Source organism: Belonocnema kinseyi, chromosome 3 (genome assembly GCF_010883055.1).
Source record: "Belonocnema kinseyi isolate 2016_QV_RU_SX_M_011 chromosome 3, B_treatae_v1, whole genome shotgun sequence".
Taxonomy (NCBI): Eukaryota; Metazoa; Arthropoda; class Insecta; order Hymenoptera; family Cynipidae; genus Belonocnema; species Belonocnema kinseyi.
Genome location: NC_046659.1, coordinates 103143701 through 103167363, shown reverse-complemented (window position 1 = coordinate 103167363; position 23663 = coordinate 103143701).

Here is a 23663-nt window from a genome sequence, read left to right as displayed (position 1 = left end):
AACAAGTAGACTATTTGGCTATTTTGGAAAGTACAAACTTGATTTTTGTCGATGCAATTAACTGTAAGTAACTAACTTCTAAATTTTGAAGAACATTTTAATGAAAATACATAATTTTTTACGACCCTATAAAACACACTTATGGGGGTAATATGTGGAAAATAATATTTCATTCGTATTTTATTGTTCATTGTAAAGAGAAAAGTTTTGCTACAATAATTTTAGCTGATGGTTAGTCTCTTTCAATATTTTTTCTTGAGATGAAAATTCACAATTTTCAATTAATAATTTTGATGTTGCAAATATCAGAAAAAAATTTATTTTTAAAACATAATTGGCATATGTAGAGGTTTCCCTATTTAGCAAAAAAACTGACAATTCTATCAAGCAGAAGCCGAAATTTCTCGTCCAGTCACACATTTGCATATTTTTTGCATGGTGAATTTCCCAAGTTGGTCCTTTTGGGAATTTTTTTTGTGTTTCGTCAACACACGGGGTACTGTGAGCGCGAGTGCTAGAGCTGAGGACGTTATGAAATCCATTCACTCAATTGAGAGAAGATGAGTGAGATTAAAAAAATGTAACTAATTTCGAGTGAATTATTCAAAAATTTGGACGTTCAAACTTCATGCGTTTTAAAAATCGTCTTTAAATAGCGTTCCGGGTAAATAATAATTAGTGTGACTGTATCGCACTGTAATATACGAGTTTTCGCGGAAAGAAGTTTATTTATAAATAAATAAAATGATTTAAAGAAATTTCGTTTCTAATTGCGTGGCAAAAAGTGTAGTAAAAAATCCCGATAAACGTGATTTTTGGTGAAAATAGAGATTTAAGAGTTTAGGTAGCAATTTGATTGATACTTTGGTGCTGAAAAATTGGCAAATAGTTTTATTCAAGAATTTTTTATATGGAAAAAAGAAGCGTTTGATTATTTTATTGTACCTATTGAATAACTTTTACAAAATGAAAAATCGACAAAAATAGATCTCTTATTGATTTCTGGAAATATTGACGAAAGCTACAAAGTGTACTTTAGAACAAATAAGTAAAATTAAAATTGTTTATTTAACAGTTGTTATTTAGAGTTCTAGTTTTTGCTTTTTCTTCACGGAAATGTGACAATTCTTATACAATCCTAAATGTCAAGACCTAATTTTATTCTTTGAAGGATTCTTTATACTTATATTTAGATAATATATTAATTAAAATTTAAACTATCATTGATTATAACAATCATAACAGTATGATTTCTAAATGAATATTTTTAATCAAATCCATACAAACAGAAATTCAGAGAAACCTTCGAAGAATAAAATGAGCCCTTGATCAATAGGATTAAATAAGAATTGTAACTTTTCCCTAAATAGCTAGAAAAACTAAACATGTAAAAAACTACTGTTCAGTGAACAATTTTAACCTGAATTATTTGTTTCTGAAGTTTGCTTAGAAGCCTCCGTCAGGATTTACAGAAATTAATACTAGATCTATTTTTGTCGATTTTATCAATCATTTCAAAGATAGGCAACTTTTGAAACTGATTGTACATAGTGTACATTCTTAACAATGAGATTTTTAAGAAATAGTTTCAACAAAATGCTTATTAGATTTTTTAGGAGCAGTTTATGCAAAAAGGCTATTTTCAGAAAAAACATTTCTCATCTACTTATGTACTGCAACCCTTCAGTTATTTTAACCAAGCCATCCAGTCAAACTTTAAAAGCCAATAAATAGCAAGCATTAGCATGTGAAAATCCAAATTGAATTTATTTTATTTGGCTATCATTGCACTGAATAACTAACCACAAAATCAGAGAATATATCAGAAAAGTATTATTTATTGATATTAATTAAGCTATTAAAACAAACTCACTTGTAAAATCGAAGAAAGTTACAAATGTAAGTAGTAGCAGGCCAGGAATATTCTTCATTGTTTTTTTTTATTTGACACAATAACAAAGAAAAGAATATTGTCGTTCAAGAACGACTTTCAGTCGATTACCAAACATTTTTTGTTTTTAGAAGAAATGTAGTAGGTCAGATAAGATTTTTAAATTTAGGTCTACAGTCTTAACATATTTACTAAACTCAGAATAGATGTTATTGTAGATTTCATGGCAGACGCATCAGATACAAAAATGAAAGTCATCTTCGTTAGTGAATTTCCAGAAAGTTATATTGATGTTTTAGAGGAATAGTCACTTCCTATTTGATATTCTGATTTCCTTAGCATCCAGAAATAAAATGCTCGACATTTTTTAAAAAGTAAACTCACTTCTTGACCCAGATGGGGTTCTTATGTGTGTTTTATTCTACAAAAATTATTGCACAAAATAATATATTTTTTACTGGCTACCATTGTGGGGCACGTTGATTAATTACTAAGTCGACACCCGTGTGGAAAAATTTCGGGGCGCTGGCCAAGTGCTGGCTAGACCGTCTTATGTCTGGTCAGACGCTGGACAGACGGTCTAATAGCGCCGCTGGCCAGAAGTGTAACGCCTAAGCCATGAGATGGACTAGATTAGACGGCGCTGACCAGCCGCTGATCAGCTCGTCCAGAATAGACGAGCTGATCAAACGCTGGCCAGACGTGTAACGGTTTTACCACGCGATGATCTAGATTAGACCATACAGAAAGAGGAGGAAGAAAGTATCAGAACTTCACAGATAGTACACTACCTTTCAAATCAGAATTTCAATTCAACCAAGGTGGGCATTTTACTTTACCATCAATTTTCACCTTGAGGTCAATTTTTAAGGTCAAATGGAGTTAAGACCCTTTTCTTAAATGAGAACCCCTATTTTTGACTGCGGATTTGAAAAGAGCGGGAAACTTCACGTCAAAAATGACCTGTAAAAAAACCAAGACAATTCAGATGCTTCACAAACTTTTTGAAACATCTTGAACGGTTGGTTACCCCGAAAAAGTAAGATAATTAAAAAAAGGACATCTGATCGTTTTTTAGACTTTTGACCTTAATTTTTTACCTTTCTAGGGTTACAAAAAGCATTTTGGCACAGGTTATTTTTTTAATGAAATTTTCTGCTCTTTTCAAATATTCCCCTCGGTCTTCTGGTCAACCTTTGTCGAAACCATTACGTTGTGGATAAAGTATTTGAGTATTTTAATAAAAAAAAGATAAGTTCATTAAAAAGAGGAAAAGAATTTTGTACAATTATTTAATAACAATAAAAGAAACACAGAAAATTTGAATGAAAACCAAGTTAAACGATACGACTCCTTATAAAAACTTTCTATTTTTTAAAGATATTATTCTCATTTATTTTATTTAGTTATAGAATTAAATATTATTATTTACTAATTGCCCATTGAATATACAGGGTGAGGAAAAAGTGTTGGAACCCTGGAAAATTGCAGAGGATTGGTCATAAAAAATTTGTTAAGATCAAGTCTTATGTAACTTTCAACGAGCAATCCAGCGATGGCCCTGGATTTGACCTTGGACCTCACCTTCAAGGTCTTTTCAAGAACAACTTTCTTTTTTTTAATGAGAACCCATACTTTTAACATCGGAAATCGAAAGAGCGTGACATTTTACGTTAAAATATGCCTTAAGGTCTAAGGGCAACGTGACCTCTAGAGGTCAAATAAAAGTCAAATTATGCTTGCAAGAAATTCACCCTGTCGATCTGGACAAACATCAATAGATGAATAAAGTAAATTTTATGAAAGAGTGCAAAAAATGATTTTGCATTCTAAAACTGTTTTACATACACCGAGTCATTGTCTTTTGTTACAAGTAATTTAACAGAAATTCTGAGAGGAAGCACATTTCATGAGCATAGTTTCGAAATAAATATTTTATATTTTATAGAAATTTATATTGATTGAAAATATTTAAAATGTCGATAAGCATGTAACTTTTTTATTCGTTATCGAAATTAAAAATGTCAGGAGGATAGATTCCAAGTACCAGAAAATTTGACAAAAAGTTCTAAAACTCTTAAGAATTTTTTTCTTCAAATTTTGAAAAAACTGGAAGCTTTTCAGTTGTCTAATCGAAAAATCTAACTGAGGTAGTTCCTAAATATATTTGATATCTAGTGAATCATTTGAGTGAAATTTCCCAATCTATCAACAAAATATTTTTTCTATTTTTATGCAAATTTTTAAATTTTCAAAATTATATAACTTTTCTAATTTTCATCTAAATTGGAAATTTCATTTGGACAATTTGTCACTCTTCTTCCTGTCTATAAGAAACTTTAATCGAAATTTGTAAAATTAGATAAAAAAACACATGTTGAAAATGCTTTAAATTTTCTAATTTTACAGACATACATACAGACAGACGCCAACAAAATTTTATGACTTGCGGACTCTGTGAGTGCCAAAACTTGAAGATCCTTTGAAACCAAAGATAAAAAATTTGGACTATTACATTACACTCTCATGAATGAAAATGTAAAAAGACTTTGCTAACATAAAAGATGACTTTTTAACAATATTCTGGAATTTTCAAAAAAGAAATTAAATTTATAACAAGCAGTGTTAGTTAATTAATTAATTAATATTAGTATTAATAAAATTAATAAAATCAGGTTATTTTAAGCAAAAAAAATTATTAATAAAATAGATGAAATTGCAGAACCTCCAGTGGGCGAAATATGTTGTTTTCAAGAAGAAATTATGTGATTAGTATTTTACCGATTTGCAAAACAAAATTTCTAACAAAATTATGTGTATTAGAATGTTTTGCTTTGTTTCGTTAAAGGACTCGAATTTTTTTCTTCAATCCTCTATTACTTTGAACCTAATAGAGTTATTTATTATTTTCTGCAAAAATTCAAAATTGATATTCTCAAAAAACCCACCTTTAAATTTTTTGCCAATTTTTTTGATGATACCTTGTAAGTTTCATCCTTGCTAAGTAACTTTTGTAGCAAGGGGAATTCTTTTATCCTAGAATTTGATTGTTTTCTACTTTTCAGAAACAATGATAAATATGAAAATTTCTTTGAAAATGTCGCTTGTTCTTTTTCAATAACTTTCACAGATTACCTTAAAAATTCAAAAATAAAATTTTCAGGGGGGAGGGAATGCCCCCGCCCTCAAGAATGGTATAGCCCGCATGATGCTGATAAGATTCCTTTCTTTTATACTTTAAAATAAGATTTATGAAAATGAAAAAGGAGGATTTTTACCAAAAATATTTTTTTTCCTCAAATTTTGAAAACATGAAAATAATGTGACCTGGAAATCTGCACCTTCTATATTCTTCTAAATATTTTTTGAATTTTCTCCTAACAGAAGAAAGACTTTTCTCCTTAAAATAAAATTTTAGAATTTTTTCCGTAAACTATCAGATATCAAAGAAGAATGGAGGACATTTTTTGTAGAAAATGTTTATAAGATAAGTTAAATGTTTATTTTTTGCCCTACTAGCCTTAAAAAACTGACTTGTTTACACTTATAGCCTAGCCTTTCTCGCTTCTCCTCGACTCGCCTCAGACGCATGTGGTTAATTTCTAGCTTTCCCTTACTTTGCCAACCTCTACCTCCGCGACTAATTCCTAATACTCATCTATTATTTAAAATATTTACAATTTTCTTACACCTACTTCATCTCCTATTAACAATCTTTCCTTCTCCATTCGTTTTCGTTCTTCTTTCTCTTCATCTTCATCTTACTTAACACCCCCTTCACCCATACTGCTGCCATTTTGTCTCTCCTTTCATGCAGCAATACCTCCACGCTTATCGCACTCCTTTCCAGCTCTCCTCCAATCCTCCAACCAGTACTCCTCTTTTGCATCCCCCCTCCCGCATAATTCACACATCCTTTTCTCTCTAGGAATTCCTTCTCTCCTTTCTTGCACAAATATTGCGCTTTCTCCCTTGGCATATTACACACTAAGTCCCCGTTAAACCTTTATTCTTTCTTCTCCTTCCGACATATCTCTCTCTCTTTTTTTCTCTATGCCATTCTTTTCAATCATCCCATATACTTTCCTTCCTTCCTCGTGCATTCTTCTTAGTCTATATATCTGTAGACAACTCGTTCTAAAATAAATTACTGTTTCCATCTGCATCTTCCCACCCCTAAGTCTGCTCTTCTTTTTCACAAACAATCCCTAACCAACTTACTTCTTGCCTCTTCCAAAAATTTCTCCTCATATTTACACGCCTGACACCCCGTTAAACTACCTAAACTCGTTCTTTCTGCCACATTTCTTACAATGGAGTCAACGTATTCCTTGCCAACCTATCCACCTTACATACCTCTCCTGTATCCTATTAACCTCCTCACTTACCTTCCATCCCCAATTCTCCACTTCATAAAATAAGACACTGATCCCTAGCAATTATAATAATGTTATTCTGATTTTAAAATCATCTGCAAGCAACCTCTTTCCTAGCCCCCACACCTGCCTCAGCACATTTGCCTCGCTCACTCATCCAAAACAAGAAATCCAGGTACACAAACTCTTTCACATTCTGTATCACCTTTCCCTTCTACTTCCACACCCTTCCTTTATCCCTCCCACCTCCCTTCCTGAACAGCATAGCCCTAGACTTTTCCGCATTTAACTCTAAACTATTTGTACCCAAGTATCACTCAACCTTGTCATCATCTCCTTTAAAGCCCGTTGGCTCTTTCTCAGCAGCGCTATGTCATCTGCATATACGAGTGACCATCTCCTGACCCCTCATACCCTAACTCCTTCTGCCACTCCGGCTGCCAGATTACTTTCCATATACGCGATTAAAATTGCAAAAAGCGTTGGGCTGAGCAGACACCCTTGCCTCAACCTCCTATCTATCCTGAAAACCTGCGAGATTCCCTCTCTTGCTTTCCCACTATCTACCGAAGGGCCTTTTAGATCTAAAAAAAGGAGTACACTTTCTTAACCTTTTTAGCTAAATCTCTATCTACAACGTGCTGCAAGAAGTAGAGATTGTCCATTGTACCCCTTCCCTCCCTGAAGCCCGCCTACGTCTTCGGTACTTATCAGTATTCCTTTCTCCTCGACATCCTTCCGCAGCCTATCCGCCAACATCATCGCGTATACTTTGTACGCTGTTTTCATTAGCGTTATCCCCCTATAATTTCCCTGCCTCTCCCTATCCTCTTTTTTATACATTGCAACGATCAACCCCTCCCTTCGTCGTCTTTGGAATCCCTCTCCATTCCATACTCTTTTCATTACCCCCTTCAACCTCTCCTTTACCTCTTGTGTACCAAACAGCCACACTTCGTTCTCCAACTCATCCAAACCTGCTGCCTTGGACCTTTTCAACGTTCTTACTTGCTTCTCTATCTCCTCGTGATTCAGCTCCTCCCTTGTTCTTCTAAACGACCCATCTATCTTCCGTGTATATGATCCCTAAAATAAATCTTAAAACAATTCCCTCCATTCCTTACTCCTTTTCTTCTTACTAAGCCCCACCCTACTTTTTCTACACCTCTTAATTATCTCCCACACGTCCTCTTCTCTTTTAATAATTCTTAACTCCTCTTCCAGATCTTTTTCCTTTCCCTGTTCGTTCTTCTTACGTATCATTATAAACTCCTTCGTTATTTCTACGTACTCATCCCTTTTCGCAGTTCCTTCTTTGCACTTCCTGTACTTCCTTTTCACCCATTTTTTTCATCTTATTACAATCCCTATCCCACCACGACCTTACCATTCCTTTCTTCTTGTTTCTAAATAACTTCTTTTACGCGCACCTTTTGGACTCCCCCTCAAAGCTTACCTTCTTCAACTACTCCTGATACTTCTCTATCATATCCCTCGTTCATGTGACCCTCTCCCCTAGGAACTCTTATTCCCCTACCATGCCTTCCAACACCCTCCCCTTTTATCCACAAACTATAAAAATCTAAATATTACACAAAAACATAATAGGTAAATTTGAATTGGAAAAATGAATATTCAACCAAAAAATAATTATTTTCTAACAAGCAAATCACATTTTTTAGCAAGAAAATTAATTTTGAACTAAAATAAAGAAACTTCAAACAAACAAAGAAACATCAAGAAAAATTCTGTTAGTTGAGATTGGTATTTCTTTTTTTAATTAAAATTTATCTTACTCAATTGAAAACTCACTTTTTTTGTTGAAAAGTCGTCTTTTTTTATCGAAAATAATTTTTCTTGATTTAAAATTCTTATTTTGCATTAAAACTCAATTATTTGGTTGAACAGTTTTTGTGAAAAGTTACCTACTTTGACAAATATTGATTTTTCTCGTTGAAGATTATTAATTTGAATAGAAAATGGTTTGGTTGAAAAATTAACTGCTTTTTTAAAAATTCATTTTTCTCTTCATTAAAAATGAAAGTTGTTAGTAAATATTAACTTATATCATTTTTATTGGAAGTTTTTCTTAACCAGTTTTAAAATAACGTATTTTGTTGAAATTTCGTTTGCTAGTAGAAAATTAAGATTCTGCTTCAAGCATTATCTTTTTGGTTGAAAATGTAACATTTTTAATGAAAATATTTCCTTGGTTGAAAATTTTGATCTTTTGTAATTGAAAATCCGCGATGTTCTTCACTTGAAAAATTTATTATTTTGTTGAAATTTGTAATGTTTTGTTAGAAAATTGATTACTGAACTGGAAACGCAACTATTCCGGATGCATCTTTACCGTTTCATTTTTAAATTGATCACTTTGGTTAAATAATTAACCATTTAGTTCACAATCCTTACATTCTTTGTGAAAGTTTCATTTTCTTAATTGAAATTGTAAGTATTTTATTTTTGGATCCTAATTTGGCTGCTTTAGTTGAAACTTCAACTATTTGGCTTAAAATTTATCTAATTAGTAGAAAAATTAATAATTACAGAGAAAAGTAATCCTGTAGTTAAAAATTTAATTATATTCTCAATAAATCGGCTTTTTAGCAGAAAACTTCAACTACTTTGTCTAAAAATTTAATTATATGGTTGACAATTTACATTTTTTGGTGAAAATTCATGGATTTTTAAATTCGTCTTTCCTACTGGAATATTAATCTGCTTGGATAAAAATCTATTTTTGGGGGGTAAAAAATTTGCCTGAACAGCAGAAACTGAATATTTTATTGAAAATATTAAATATAAAATAAAATAAATAATAAATAATAAATAATAAAAATATAAATATAAAAAAAAGTATTACTTTTTAATTTTTATATTGAAATCATTATGTTTTTTAAAAATTATTTAATTTTGTAGGAGTTTCTTTTAGGATCATATTAATTTATTTACTTTGCATTTTGATGGAAAAACAAGAAACATTAAAAGAAGGGAAACAGGGGAAAGACTATGAAGCCTGCGATAAATAATTACACATACATTTTTATTGTCTATAGACTGAATAATATCATGTTAAATAAAACAAAAATATTTCACCTGATTTATACAAAACTATTTAAACTAATGAGATATAATCAGTTATTTTTTAAATTGTAGTCAGTTCTTGATTTGAACATAAATTCTCTCTTAGCGATTTGTAACTTATAATTAAGAATGTCATAATTCGTACAAAATATTTTAAATAAAAAATGCTTGAGGATTGTTGAAAAATAAGGTTATTTATTATATGATCTGATATACATGATTTCCAAAAAATAGACACACATTAATTTGCAAATATATACAAAATTAATGTTTTTCTTCCGCACGTTACAGTTTATCGTTCACATCAAATCGTCTGCATTTTGTTACTGGAATTCACAATACATTTTATTTTATGTTTTAATTTACCATGAAGAACTAGCGACCAGTCCAAGGAGAATTTTAGCGATCATTTATCGGAATCTGTGTGATTCACTCATCCAGCTACTACCAGCCAAGTCAGTCAATTGGCCCCATTCTGGTGAGCTCTCTCGTTGCACACGTGCGCGATTTTCTCTGTGCTCCTGCTTATGGGGTTCTAACACTGAACTATAGATTTTTCCATTTTTTGATAATAAATAAACGTTGTTTACAACTGGCCTGATACCTAAAATCTTCCCATCACTGCTTAATGTTTGCTCGTGCACATTAAAATATCTAGCTGTCAAATGATCACTTCCTGAACGTATTTCAGCGTACTGTGGACCATAATCAAGATTATGTTCATGATTGTGTATGGATGTTATAAATATTAATTTTGCAGTAAAACGAGCGTCTAATTTCTTAAATATAAAAGCACGGTAGTCCGTTACTGTGCGTGGCTTACGAGCCAACCAATTTGGTTTTTTGTTGGGTTCTCCTTCGTTGAGAATTCCTTGAAAATGAGAACCATCTGTCATTTCTACAACAATGTGCTCTGCGTCAATCTCAGGAAATCCATTCGTACCTAATTTTATAAGCAACAATTTATATTGATATAGTTCTTGTATACTAATAACTTAAAATTTAACAATTTTGAAAAACCGCTAGTCAACAAAGACACAGAAAAAACAAAAGATAAAGTTTACATCTATTCCAGTTGAAAGATTCACCGCAACAAAAATTAACCTTGCCGGATGAACTTTACATGAATGGAAGATTATTTCTGATTTTTAACCTTGCCTGGATAATCTTTCCCCTTATAAACGCTCCATTTTTATTCGAAATGCATCGAGAATTGCGACGCTAGCGCTATCTATCGTCTTTTAACTTCAATAAATTGTAGAGAACCGAGGATTCCCATCTGTCAGTTATTTTTTGCACTTATTTCCAAATGGAATTAAGTAAGTTTTAATTCCTCTACAATAGTCTCATTTAGTTCGGAGGAAATATATCAGTAAGAAAAAATTTTTTTCGTGTTTTCTGTTACTGATTCTACATGTTTTACCAAAATTTGCTCACTTCAGCGTCACGCAGTAAACGAGATCAGAATTATTCTTCTAACCTCAGTGAAACTTTTTCCGAAATATTTTTTATTTTTAACCGCTGCAAGTCTGACCTGCAAAAAATGGTAACTTTTGTTTTTTCTGAGTCATTTTAAATCTGTTGTTCCGATTTATAGCTCGAATTCACTCATTCATTGCCGTTTTCCCATTGATGCTAAGGACACCAAAGCAGACTTCAGCTTTTATTTCATCGTAGGATTAATTTTCGCCAAATAACATGTAAACTTTAAAAGCGGGAAATTTTACATGCAACAAAATTTAACTGCAGTTTTTTCTGTGGAATGACCGACATATTATTAAAACCAAAAATTCATTTCACAAACAAGTTTTTAATGCTGTAATCCTAGAAATTTTGCAAATATAGATTAACTTCAATGTAGCAGTCGTTCAAAATCATTAAGGGAAAAAGAACGAAAAGGTCAGTTTTCATTTCACTGCTTTTGTTCTTTTGACTAAGTTTTTATAAGAAACAGTAATGCGCCAGCGTCTATGATTTAATTTATTCAAACAATAATTAAAATGCCTATTAAAAATAAAATAGTATATTTTTCACCGAAAGCGAAAACGGCTGCTCTTTCTAGAGGTCAACATACTTTTTGGTCCGGCAGCTGAGCAAACGCGTGTTTTCGCGTTTTCAAATATACAAAGCGGAAATCGTAACTTTGAACTGACTGATTAATGAATTAATATGAACTGGAAAAATTTTGAAACTTGGAATCTATGAGGACAGAACGGTGTTGAGGACGAACAGAGGGGGCTGGGGGTAAAAGGGCCGTCTTAGAGGCGGAGCCCTCTTTCATCGTGCCTTGAACGTTTTTCCCCCCCCCCCCCTCCCTTTTACAGGAGTGGCATCTCTTGGTTTCGCTACTCTCCAACGAAGCGAAAACGAACGTTTTCGCTCCGCTGCCAGACGAAAAAGTATAGCATATCAACACATAAAATAATATTATAATATATTGAAATTAAATTTCAAATCTAATATTATATTGAATAAGAATCTTCTGATTTTAAATTCTTTTCTTTTTTCCTTCTACTTTTTTGCAATTCTATTACAGAGGTTGAATTTTTTTAAATCTATGATTTTGAAGATTTTTAAAAACATTTTGGTACATTTTATAGTATTTTTATAGAAAGCAGATAATTCAAGTAAATTTGGGTAAATTCTAGGGAATTTGAGTACAATTATTCGCATTGACTGAAAATAAATGATAAAATTATTAACATTACAGAAACCTACTTCTTTGTCTGCTACTGGTGGCTGAGGCAGTCGAGGCAGGCAATGGCTCCAGTCGTGGGATTCTTGGTGAAGAATATCCTCCACGATATTGCATATGATCTGCCTCGTGAGGTTCTAACCCTGAAATATAGTTATTTAATATTATATTTTGAAAAATTGAGTAGTCCTTCGCTTTGAATAAACATGAATAAGAAAATGATCAATATTATAGATACCTACTTCTTTTGCTACTACTGGTAGCTAAAGTTGTCACTGGATGCATACTGGTGAATCCTTTTGTATTATGCCCTCCTTGATATCCTCCGTGATTTGTCTGATAAGGTTGTAGCACTAAAGAATAGATATTTAAAATTAGATTTAAAAAGAGTTTGAATAGAATCAGTCGGTTTCAATAAGCATACAATATTAAATAATCAATAGAACAGAAACCTACTCATGTGGTTGCTGCTAAGAGCCAACCCAGGGAATTGCTCGATTCCGGTGTGCCCTGGTGGTGGATATATTCCGTGACTATTCATGTGATCTGGCTGATAATGTGGTGGCACTGAAGTATAGATATTTTAAATTACATTTCAAGAAAATTTGAATACAGTTATTCGGTTTGAATGAGGGATCATACATAAACAACGTTACCAATTTTGGGCAATTTTGGACCCCCACTTCAATTCGTTGATAAACCCTAAATTTCTTATGACCCCTCCCCCTAAAATTAACGTACCATTCTAAAAAAAATTTAGGAACTGTCACAAATGGTCAGAAATTCTAACGATTTCTGAAAATCTTGACTAATCCTGACGAATCTGACTATTTCTGAAGATATGCTTATGCACCTGATATAAAGTAGCTAATCGTCTAGGACACAATCGTCTTAAACTTAGGCAAATTTTTTTTCTATTGAATAGTGGTTTATGCGGAAAAATCGTCGTAATGTAGATAAGCATTTTCCGAGCAGGAATGAGTGAAAGTTTTGGGATTTTCGTGGATATCGTCGAATTCAGCGATTGTTCTACTCTTCTGATAGCAATGACAACATCTTTGTCTAATTCAGTTTTGATTGTAGTTTTTTTGCCCCTTCTATTGATGCTACGCATTTATTTAAATAAATATTTGAACTTTAATTTATGAAAATAAGCGTTGATTTCTCCGGTACGGGCATGACGCAAGCTCTTGAGCCCCGCAGCGCATCGTCGTGCCTTCATGGTATTGTTTTTACGAAAAGTAATAATACACAGGGTGGACACGCTGGGGCTTACATACATGGCGCACTTGATTGCTAACCGAACTGCAAAACAGCAGGGAAGAAGCCATTGTACAGGGGCATTTTCATATTTCGCGCCTTTAAAGCTGCATTCGGATCGGCCATTCGGTCAACTCCGTGCATTTTCGGATCAAGTTTATCATTGTTTTCAAGGTTGCACTCGAAACTTTAAATGGATACAAGTGTCAAAAAATATAGTTTATGTTATGTAGTAATAACAAATAATAAAAGTGTTTCATTAATAATGAAGTGAGACTTGTAAACTGAGAAGTAAACGTCAATTTTCTTCTCTGCCAATAACATTATGGAATGGCTGCTGAGCGACAAATACTATAAATTGGTAATAATACTGTGCGCTTTTAGTGGGCCAAGAGTTAATTGCATTTAAGGCTTATTTGCGGCATAAAAAAGGTATGTTATGATTATACAGGATTTGTTGTGAATAAAGTGAATAAGATATTACATGCAAACATTTTTAATTGACATTACATACAATTACTCACAGCGATTTCGGTAAAAAGGTGAATCATACCATAACCTAGAAATAATGACAGATCGCCCCGGCATATTTATTATACTTTCGATTGATTATTCTTTACCAAAGAAATGTTTGGTGGTTTTGTAGGTTTATTGCTGACAGTGTCGGCAGTAATAATTTAAACAATAATTACTTAAGAATAATTTAACAATCATTACTTATTAATGACTTCATTAAGTAACACATTATTTCTGAAATTAATAACTGATTTCCATTTTTTTCACAGATCGATCATAGATAAATTCACATCAGGAAATGCAGATGGATTTGGTGCATTTCAGATGGTTTATTTCGATAAACATTATTAAAAACCCGTTATCTCTAGATCTTATCCCAAGACTATGGATTGATCAGCCTACAATTAATTCTGAGTCATTCTGATGATATAGGTGTATCAAAAAGATATCTCGAGGAAATTTAACTTGCCTGAATATTAATTAATCAATTATTTAAGGATTTTTTTATATTTTAGAAAATGTTTTCCCTTGAATTCATCTCAAAATTTGGTTTAATCAGCCACTAAAATAAATTAGAGACAGTTGGCGAAAGGATTTTTAAAAAAAAATTTTTAGAGTAGATAATTTAGCCCAAAATTGTTATTACATTTTTTTTAGAAATTATTCTATTTTCGAAATCGCTATCTCTGTATCTGATTTCTAAACTGGCATTTCATCAGCGTTTAAAATTCATTCTAATTCATTTTTATGATACAGGTATATCAAAAAGATATCTCGAGGAAATTTAACTTGCCTGAATTCTAATTAATCAATTATTTAGGGACTTTTTTTATTTTAGAAAATGTTTTCCCTGGACTTTATCTCAAAATTTGGTTTGATCAGCCACTAAAATAAATTAGAGACTCGTTAGTGATTAAATTGTATCGGAAATAAATCTAGACATACTATACTATTTTAGGCCGAGTATATTTGAATTATACTAAAAGATTTTATTTTCTGATAAGGTACCCAGAACGTATGAATTTAAAATTTAGACCTGATAAAATAGATAGGCAAGTTAAATGACTTCGAGATATCTTTTTGATACACCTATATCATAAAAATGAATTGGAATGAATTTTAAAGGCTTATAAAATTCCAGTTTGGATATCAAATCGAGAGATAGCAATTCGAAACTAGAATAGTTTCTTTAAAAAATGGAATAACAACTCTGGGCTAAATTATCTAGTATAGATAAATTTTTTAAATAATCCCATCACCAACAAGCCTCTAATTTATTTTAATAGTTAATCAAACAAAATTTTAGGATGAGGTTCAGAGAAAACCTTGCTTCAAAATACAAAAAAAATCCCTAAATATTTTATTGATTAAACTACAGGCAAGTTAAATTACCTCAAGATTCCTTTTTGATACACCTATATAATCAGAATGACTCAGAATTAATTTTAGGCTGATAAATCCCCAGTCTTGGGATAAGGTCTAGAGATAACGGTTTTCCAATAATGTTTATTGAAATAAAACAGATGAAATGCACCAAATCCATCTGCATTTCCTGATGTGAATTTATCTATGATCGATCTGTGAAAAAAACAATGGAAATCAGTTATTATATTCAGAAATAATGTGTTACTTAATTAAGTTATTAATAAGTAATAGTTGTTAAATTATTATTAAGTAATTATTGTTTAAATTATTACTACCAACACTGTAAGTAATAAACATACGAAACGACAAAACATTTCTTTGGTAAAGAATAATCAATCGAAAGTATAATAAACATGCCGGGCCCATGTGTCATTATTTTGAGGTTATGGTGTGATTCACCTTTTTACCGAAATCGCTGTAAGTAACATAACATACCTTTTTTAAGTATCATAACATACCTTTTTTATGCCGCAAATAAGCATTAAACACAATTAACTCTTCGCCCACTAAAAGCGCACAGTATTATTACCAATTTATAGTATTTGTCACTTAGTAGCCATTCCATAATGTTATTGGCACAAAATAAAATTGACGTTTACTTCTCAGTCCACAAGTCTCACTTCATTATTAATGAAACACTTTTATTATTTGTCACTACTACATAACATAACCTATATTTTTTGACACTTGTATCCATTTGAAGTTTCGAGCGCAACCATGGGAATTATGATAAACTTGACCCGAAGATGCACGGACTTGACCGAATGGCCCATCCGAATGCAACTTTAAAGGCGCGAAATATTAAAAGGCCCCTGTACAATGGCTCCTTCCCTGCTGTTTTGCAATTCGGTTAGCAATCAAGTGCTCTATGTATGTAAGCTCAAGCGTGTCCACCCTGTATGTCATCATATTTGAACGCTCTTTGCATTTTTCAGGTTGGCACGGCCATTATTTAAATAACTGCATTAAGTACACTGATGAATTTTAAAAAAAAATTTGAGTAGACTTTTATGGATTAAGTAAAATTAAAGCTCAGCGATTTTTTTTATGCTGATGTCTGGTCTTTTATCTACCTTTCTTTCCGCCTTTCGTTTATTTAGCGACAGTTGTTTTCACTTTGTTTCCTAGTTGTCGTTTCTTCACTTTTGGGAAGTATATACAACAAGACTTTGAAGCAAGTTTGATAAGTTGAATTTTCTTAGCTTTACTCGCTGATGATTCAAGCTTGTCTTTAATTTTATCTAGAACTTCAACTGCAGCCTTATAATATTTGGGAATGCACAGAATAAAATTCATCTCGAGTTTTCCCACGGAGTAGACTGGATCGTCATCATCATTTGACATGATTATGCCATTTGACATATTGATTACATTTGTTTCAACATCATCAAACGTTTTTATCTGTAAGAACATCATTACGAGGCTGAATAGTGTCATCTAAATGTAACTTTAGCATTTCTTTCATTTTACTGAGCTCTTTTCGACATAAAGCACAATTTTTTTTCAAACAGTGTAGGGAATTGCGATTGCAAGTCTTTGGAAATAAGGCGTGTATTTTGCGTCTTGTTATGCTCCTCCTTTTTGAAACGATTAAAGCATTTGTTAGTCCATTCGATTTGATTATTTTCACCTTTCTTAAGGGACCTAGCCAGTAAAAACTGAGTTGAAAAATAGCAAAGGATGGCTATTGCAGCTGAATTTTGAGAACTGTTCTTTTTTCAAATGCTATATTATCTTAAAATTAATATTCTAATTTTATAAGTTGAAAAATCCAAGCTGCAATAAAAGCAGAATGTATGACGATATGTTTGTGCTGTGGCTATTACGCAACTTTCGGAAATATAAATAAAAAAATCATATAACTAACTTGCAAAGTTACACCGTTTTTAAATCCAATTTTATAATAAAATATAAGGATTATTAGTGCTTGTCCTATACCGTAGATTTTTCTTCGCTTTTGAGAATCTTTAATGCTTTGCCATTTGGCGGGTATAATTTTAAACTCATCTCTTTGATGACCACGTTCTTCGCTTGTTTCCTATAATAATCTGACGAGAAACAAAAGTAAAACAAGTGACTTCCGAAAATACATATCCGTTGATTTTTTAAGCAGGCGTCTGATTGAAATATTTTTTATTTGTCAAAAAATTTCATGTGGAGAAAGCTCACACAAGCAAATAGTATTATAACTTGCCATAAAAGCAATACAATGAAGGAGTCCCACGATGTGCTACGGGCGGGGCTCAAGAGCAGGCTCGGTCAACTCAATAAGGGAAAATTGCAAATTTTTAGAACTTGGGCCCGGGGGCTGAGAGGCAGCGAGGGGAGTCAAATTAGTTCTCCTGCCCATCGTAGATAGCGCAAATTGGTGTAAAAACCGCGTACGCGGAAAATTTTTTGTTGCCATTTGTCACTGTCACGTGTTGTCTGATGCTGTCATCGTATGAGACCATAACCGCAAAACGATTTTTCGTGTGCCGGTATCACTACAATGAAAAGGATTTCTTAAAAACGCAAACTAGTGTGGTTATAACATATTAAAAAGACAGTATTTCACAGGTCAACTCTGCTTCAGAAAAAATAAAAATTCTTACGTATACACATCCTAAATCGTCTTGTGATTATCTTTTTCTACTTAAAAAACAAAAATAAAAGCAAAATAAAGTAAATGAGAAACATAAAATGAGAAATTGAATGAGAATTATCTTTAATTTCTTATTTTGCGTTTCTTGTGTTCTTAATTTTGTCTTTATTCATTTTCTTTTCGTAAATTATTTTACTAGTCAACACATCTAAGGAAGGAGCACGCACATAGCGACCAATACATGCATGCTTCTGTAATTCCCCTGCCCAATGCAGATGGCTCTGAATTTCGCAATTTATTTCCCACATAGTTGACCGAGCCTCCTTATGATCCAGCGTCATGAGCTTACCGGAATACTCAATGCTTATTTTTATGAATTAAAAATTTTAATTCTACTTTCTAATGTACGAAGTCTTATAGGAGAAAAACTAAGCTTTCTTCTAAGAAACTGTATGAGACAAAATTTTCGCAATCGGTATTCAAAGAGGTAAAAATCGCTGAACTACACGATATGTACGAAAATCCCAGAACGTTTACCCCCTTCCCCTTGGTCAATACTTATCCGAATGACAGCATCTTTTCCCTATAAACTACAATGCAATAGCACAAGACTTGACCTAAGTTTAAATCTAATTGAACAACTTTGAATTTTAACGTGGATACACTTGAGAAATAACGCCCAATATACAGATTCAAGAGATAAAATTCAGAATCTGCTGGTTTCGACGATTTCAGATACCTAAAGAGAGACTGAGATATGTCGAAACTGACAATATTTTCGGATTCACCTTTAAAGTCATTTGGAATATAAATAATAATAATAAAATATAAGTAAAAAGAGAATATGCATAAATAAATATAAATAAATCATATAAATAACCTGAGAAATATAAAAGGGATTAGTTTTTATGGCGTTCTATTCTTGAACCACTAATAAAAGAATTATCCTTCAAAACTAAGCCCTGGAAATTTCTCAACATTTTGTAATGAATTCTGACTTTTTCTGACGATTTCCATCGAGAAGCGTAACAAGAGTGGTCAGAGATGGTCAGAAGTCCTGACTTTTTTCTGAGGATTTCTGACTTTTTTTATTGGGGTAGTCTTCAGGTAAAACCCGATCTTACGTTTATAATGATTTTTTTTGTCTGAGGAGGAATAAGGGCGAAATATTTTATAGGCGTAATGTTGGAGTCTCCTAGAACAGTTCTAGGCACACCAACTAAAACCAAACACCTCTTCTCTCAAACCCATGACACTGCTCGTGGAACTGTATTTCGGCTTTAAGCTTCACAAGCAGTAAGTTTCTACTTATAGTCGCTTATGCGACTCTTCCGTCCTCCGTTACCCGGAAGTCCTGTCCCAAGCTGGGATTTCTGTCTTGCTAACACTCCTCAGATTTGAGTATGATGGGCACCACCGTGTCGAGAGTAAGTGCAGCGCTCAACACCTGACCAGGACCGGCATGGTCTTCTCTTGGCGTCTCTTGGTCCACTAATGTAGAGCATTAGCCGACCTGTCTCTACCTCGTCCAGTCCGTAAACAACCTCCCCTCCTGAAGACAAGATTCAAAGGCTGCAAGGAGGATCGTACTGGCCTTTAGCCTTCGACTCGCTCTCTTTAATTTCTTCAAAGTTAAGAGCTCAATTCGAACCAAGCAGGCTCTCCAGTCCTTCCTTAGGAATGAATGCACCAGCAAAAACAATTTCCTTACGATTTTAAGGATCTGATCGGGGTCATTCAGGCCGGGGGTCCTTCGTCATGTCACCAATTTCTTGGTAACTATCTTAAAGGGAATCTTAAAGGAAATGGGTTCTTCTCGACCTCCCTAATCAAGTGCCTCCAGCACTGGAGTTGGCTTCTCCTCATGGCCTTCTTATATGCCGCCTTAGCGATCTTCCATGCCTCCTACAGCACAAGATCACGCTGAGCGCGGGTGGTTTTTCGTCGTGCTGAATTACATGTGCTACGAGAGGCCATCAGTTCAGTGGACTTTACCCAACCAAGCTCATTAGTGAGCCTAGTTTCCTCGAGAAAATCTAGGAGCTTGTCCTTATTGGGCCGTCTAGTTGTCCAAGAGGAGCGTTTCGCTTTACCGTCCCTCCTTTTCGAACCTCCGATTTTCCGGGTCGTCATACTAAACTCGATGCACTAGTGGTCGTTCGAGTTTCTTTTCTCGAGAACCCGCCAGTTGCTTATCTTTGACGCCAGTTGAGGCGTGGCGATCGTAAGGCCGACTATCGCACCTCTGATAACTCGTCTGAATCTGGGTTCATGGGTACGACACAGAACGAATAGGTCATTTCTGAAGATAATCTCGTTCAACAAAACTCTCCTTCTGTCAAATCGAGTTTCGCCCCTCTCTGGCGACTTACTATTAATGTAACCGGTAATGAGGACCTGCCCGATGCCTAGTGTTGGCTTTCCTCATGAGCGAGAATCATGGATCCGAAGATGTTGAAGGGTTCGTTACAGAAGAAAAACAACTATAGACGTGTACACACACCATCTATACCCAAATGAACCACCTGTCATTCTTCAGAATTTTCGCCCTGCCCAAATCGCGGATGCACGTCACAATCATAGCTCTTCGTAATGCGTCTTGAAACCAGGCAGAGATTTTAGGCTTCCTATACTGGCTTCTCCTTCATTTTATCCTCTTAAGCACCTCTCTGTACACCGGGCAGAAGCTACTCCCGGGGCAACTTGGGGGAGCCCGGGAGTTTTGCAGCCTCGCGACTCATGGCCATACCCGAGGCACCTGAAGCACCTCGTTACCTCGACATAATCCTGGATGCGACAATTCACCTACCCGAGATGAAGTGTATGTAGAGACAGCATGGCGCCTCTAGGTCGTCCCAGGTTTAGGTCTAGGTCTATCAGTCTAGGTCAATTGTCTTTATGGTGACCAGTGTCCCAACTTTGGCTGGCTCACCGATCGCCCGGCTCAGCGCCTCTTTGAAGGCCGGGACGACCATTCCTTTTTTCGAGAAGTATGTCGTCCTTACTCGTCCTTTTTTTAACTAGGACTTCGAGTCCTACCTCTGTGTGATTAACCCGTGCTTTTATTTCCTTTGGGATGTCGGCGAAGGACTGATCATCCATCGCCGACAGCCGTATCACGTCGCCAGACCCGGCGGACCTGGCAGTCGGGGAAGTTCGTAGTTAACCCCGCTCGCCTCCGCTGGGAGCATCAATTGCTGGTCCTTACCCTTGTCGGAGAGCTGGCAGTTGGCGGCCTTCTCTTTTTTTTTAAATGTGGTCTTTCGGGGTGAACGAGGTCTATCTCTTCTCACCAGTGGGCTGTTGGTTGGGCGTATCACCCAAGGACGCCGAATAGGGCCTCTGGCCCACGATCGCGTTTCTGGTGGCGGGAATAAAACCCAGCCTCTTCTGGATTTCCTTTCCGCTCTATAATAAACATTTATGTGTATTGAGAAAACTTCCGAGCACCACGGCTGCCTCCCGAACACTCGAATTCGCAGAGGCTGGGTTATTCTCAAGCACCTCATCCTTTATGACTTCGAAGGCCTAATCTAACGTTTCTACTTTCTCGCCTTTCAATGCACCAGCACATCGTACGCAAAGAAGCAGATTAGGATAGTTGGGAACAGGTATTCCCTCGGACCGCAGTCCTACCCCTATTTCCTGAGGCTCAACCTCCACTTGGACGGTCCTGGAAAAAATGGACGGACCGGGTTTGCTTGGGGCAGCACGAATTCCGACATCTATGTGGTGTCCTTCCAGGGGATTTCTTTCACTCGCACAGCCATATGGCTTCTTTTTTGAGGAAAAGCCGTCCATTCAAGAGAGCCCCCCTTTTATATGGTCTTCTTTCGCATTCATACGCCATCCAGTTACATCTCAAGGGCATGTACCATTTTAGAAAAAAAATGAAATATGTAAAATTTTAGTTACTAAAGTAATTTTTCAAAATACAAAAAAAATGAATTTTCAACAAAACAGTTCAATTTTCGACGAAAGAGATCAATTTTAACTATAATTTTCAATCGTCAATAAAAAGTTTCCTTTTTTTAAATAGTTCAACCTTAAAACCTAGTTGTTAACTTTTTAACAAAAAAGATAAATTTTTAAACACAAAGATTAATTTACTACCAAAAAAAACGGAATTTTTAATAAAATTCAAGAATTCAAGGATTCTTAACAAAATATTTTAAATTTGATTTTTGTAAATTAGTTCAACTCTAATTTTCTACCAGAAAAAAACGAATTTTTAACAAATTAAAAAAATTCCGAACGATAAAGTTGAATTAAAAAAAAAATTAAATTTGAAACAATTAGATTAATTTTCTAGCGAAAAAGAAAAAAACACGTTTTTAACCAATTTTAAGAATTCTTTATGAAAAGTTTGAAGTTTAAAAAAAGATAAATCTTGAAACAAAACAAAAAATCAATTTACTACAAAAAAAAGATTTGTTACAAAAATGAAGAATTACTAACCAAAAAACTGAATTTTCAACTAAAAAAGGTAAATTTTGACACATGAAGATTCATTTACTTCCGAAAAAACGAGTTTTCAACAAAACACAAGAATTCTGAACTACTAAATTGAATTTTCAACTAAAAAGACAAATTTAAAAAAAAAAAAAAAGATTAATTTTCTACCAAAGAATCCAAATTTTTAACGAAATTTTATAATTATGAAACAAAAACTTGAATTTTCAACTAAAAAATTAGCATTTTCTAAACAATAAGGTTCATTAAATAACGAGAAATCTGAGTTGTCAATAACATTTAAGAATTCTGATTCAAAAAGTCGAATTTTCCCTGACCACGCATTATAAAATAACTAATATTATAAAAACCTACTCATGTGATTGATGCTGGGAGCGAAGGTAGTGAATGGCTCCATTCCGGTAAGCCCTGGTGTTGGAGATCTTTCGCGATTGCGCATGTGATCTGCCTGATAATTTTGTGATACTGAAGTATTGATATTTAAAATTATATTTAAAGACAATTTGAACACAATTATTTGGTATCAATAAGCACAAATTATACAATTATTAATATTAGATAAACCCACTCATTTGGTTGACGTTGGGAGCCACGGCAGTCAATGGCGCTATTCCAGTGATCCCGGGTGTTGGATAGTTTTCCCGATGTTCCCTGTGAAGTGGATCATAAGTTTCTAACATTGAAGCATAGTTAATTCCATTTGGTAATTGTATATAGACGTAGTTCTTGGTTGGCACAACACCTGTGTTCCTTTTCTCTTTATTTACTTTAATTCGATCGTGAAAATTAAAATTTTTAGCTGTCAAATAATCACTTTCTGAACGGATTTCAGCGTACCTCGGCCCATAATTAAGATTATGCTGCTCGGGTAGCAAGCTAGGACGTACAGGTGTAATAAATTTCATTTTTGTCACGAAACCTACGTCCGATAGCTTAAGTACAAAAACACTATAGTCCTTAGTGTGTTTTTTCCGAGGGTGCAACCAGGCGGGTACTCCTGTTTTTTCTGTAAGAGCTCCATCATAAAGAGAACCATCTCCCATTTCAACAACAATTTGGTCTTCGTCAACCTCCGGAAATCCACTTGCATCTAATTTTGTTAGAAAAAATTAACATTCATATCATTTTTGTATACTAGTAACATAAAAATGAGCAATTTTTTACAATTAGTAGTCAACAAAGAATGAACAGTTTATTAATGAAACAAAAAATGTATTTGATAAACAAGTTCTTCGATGCGATAATCCTAGAAAACTTGAAAGTCGATATTACACAAGTGTAGCAGTTGTTTAAAAGAATAAAGGAGCAAGCCAGCAGAAAATATGATTTCATTGTACATCTTTTTCGTTTCATGAA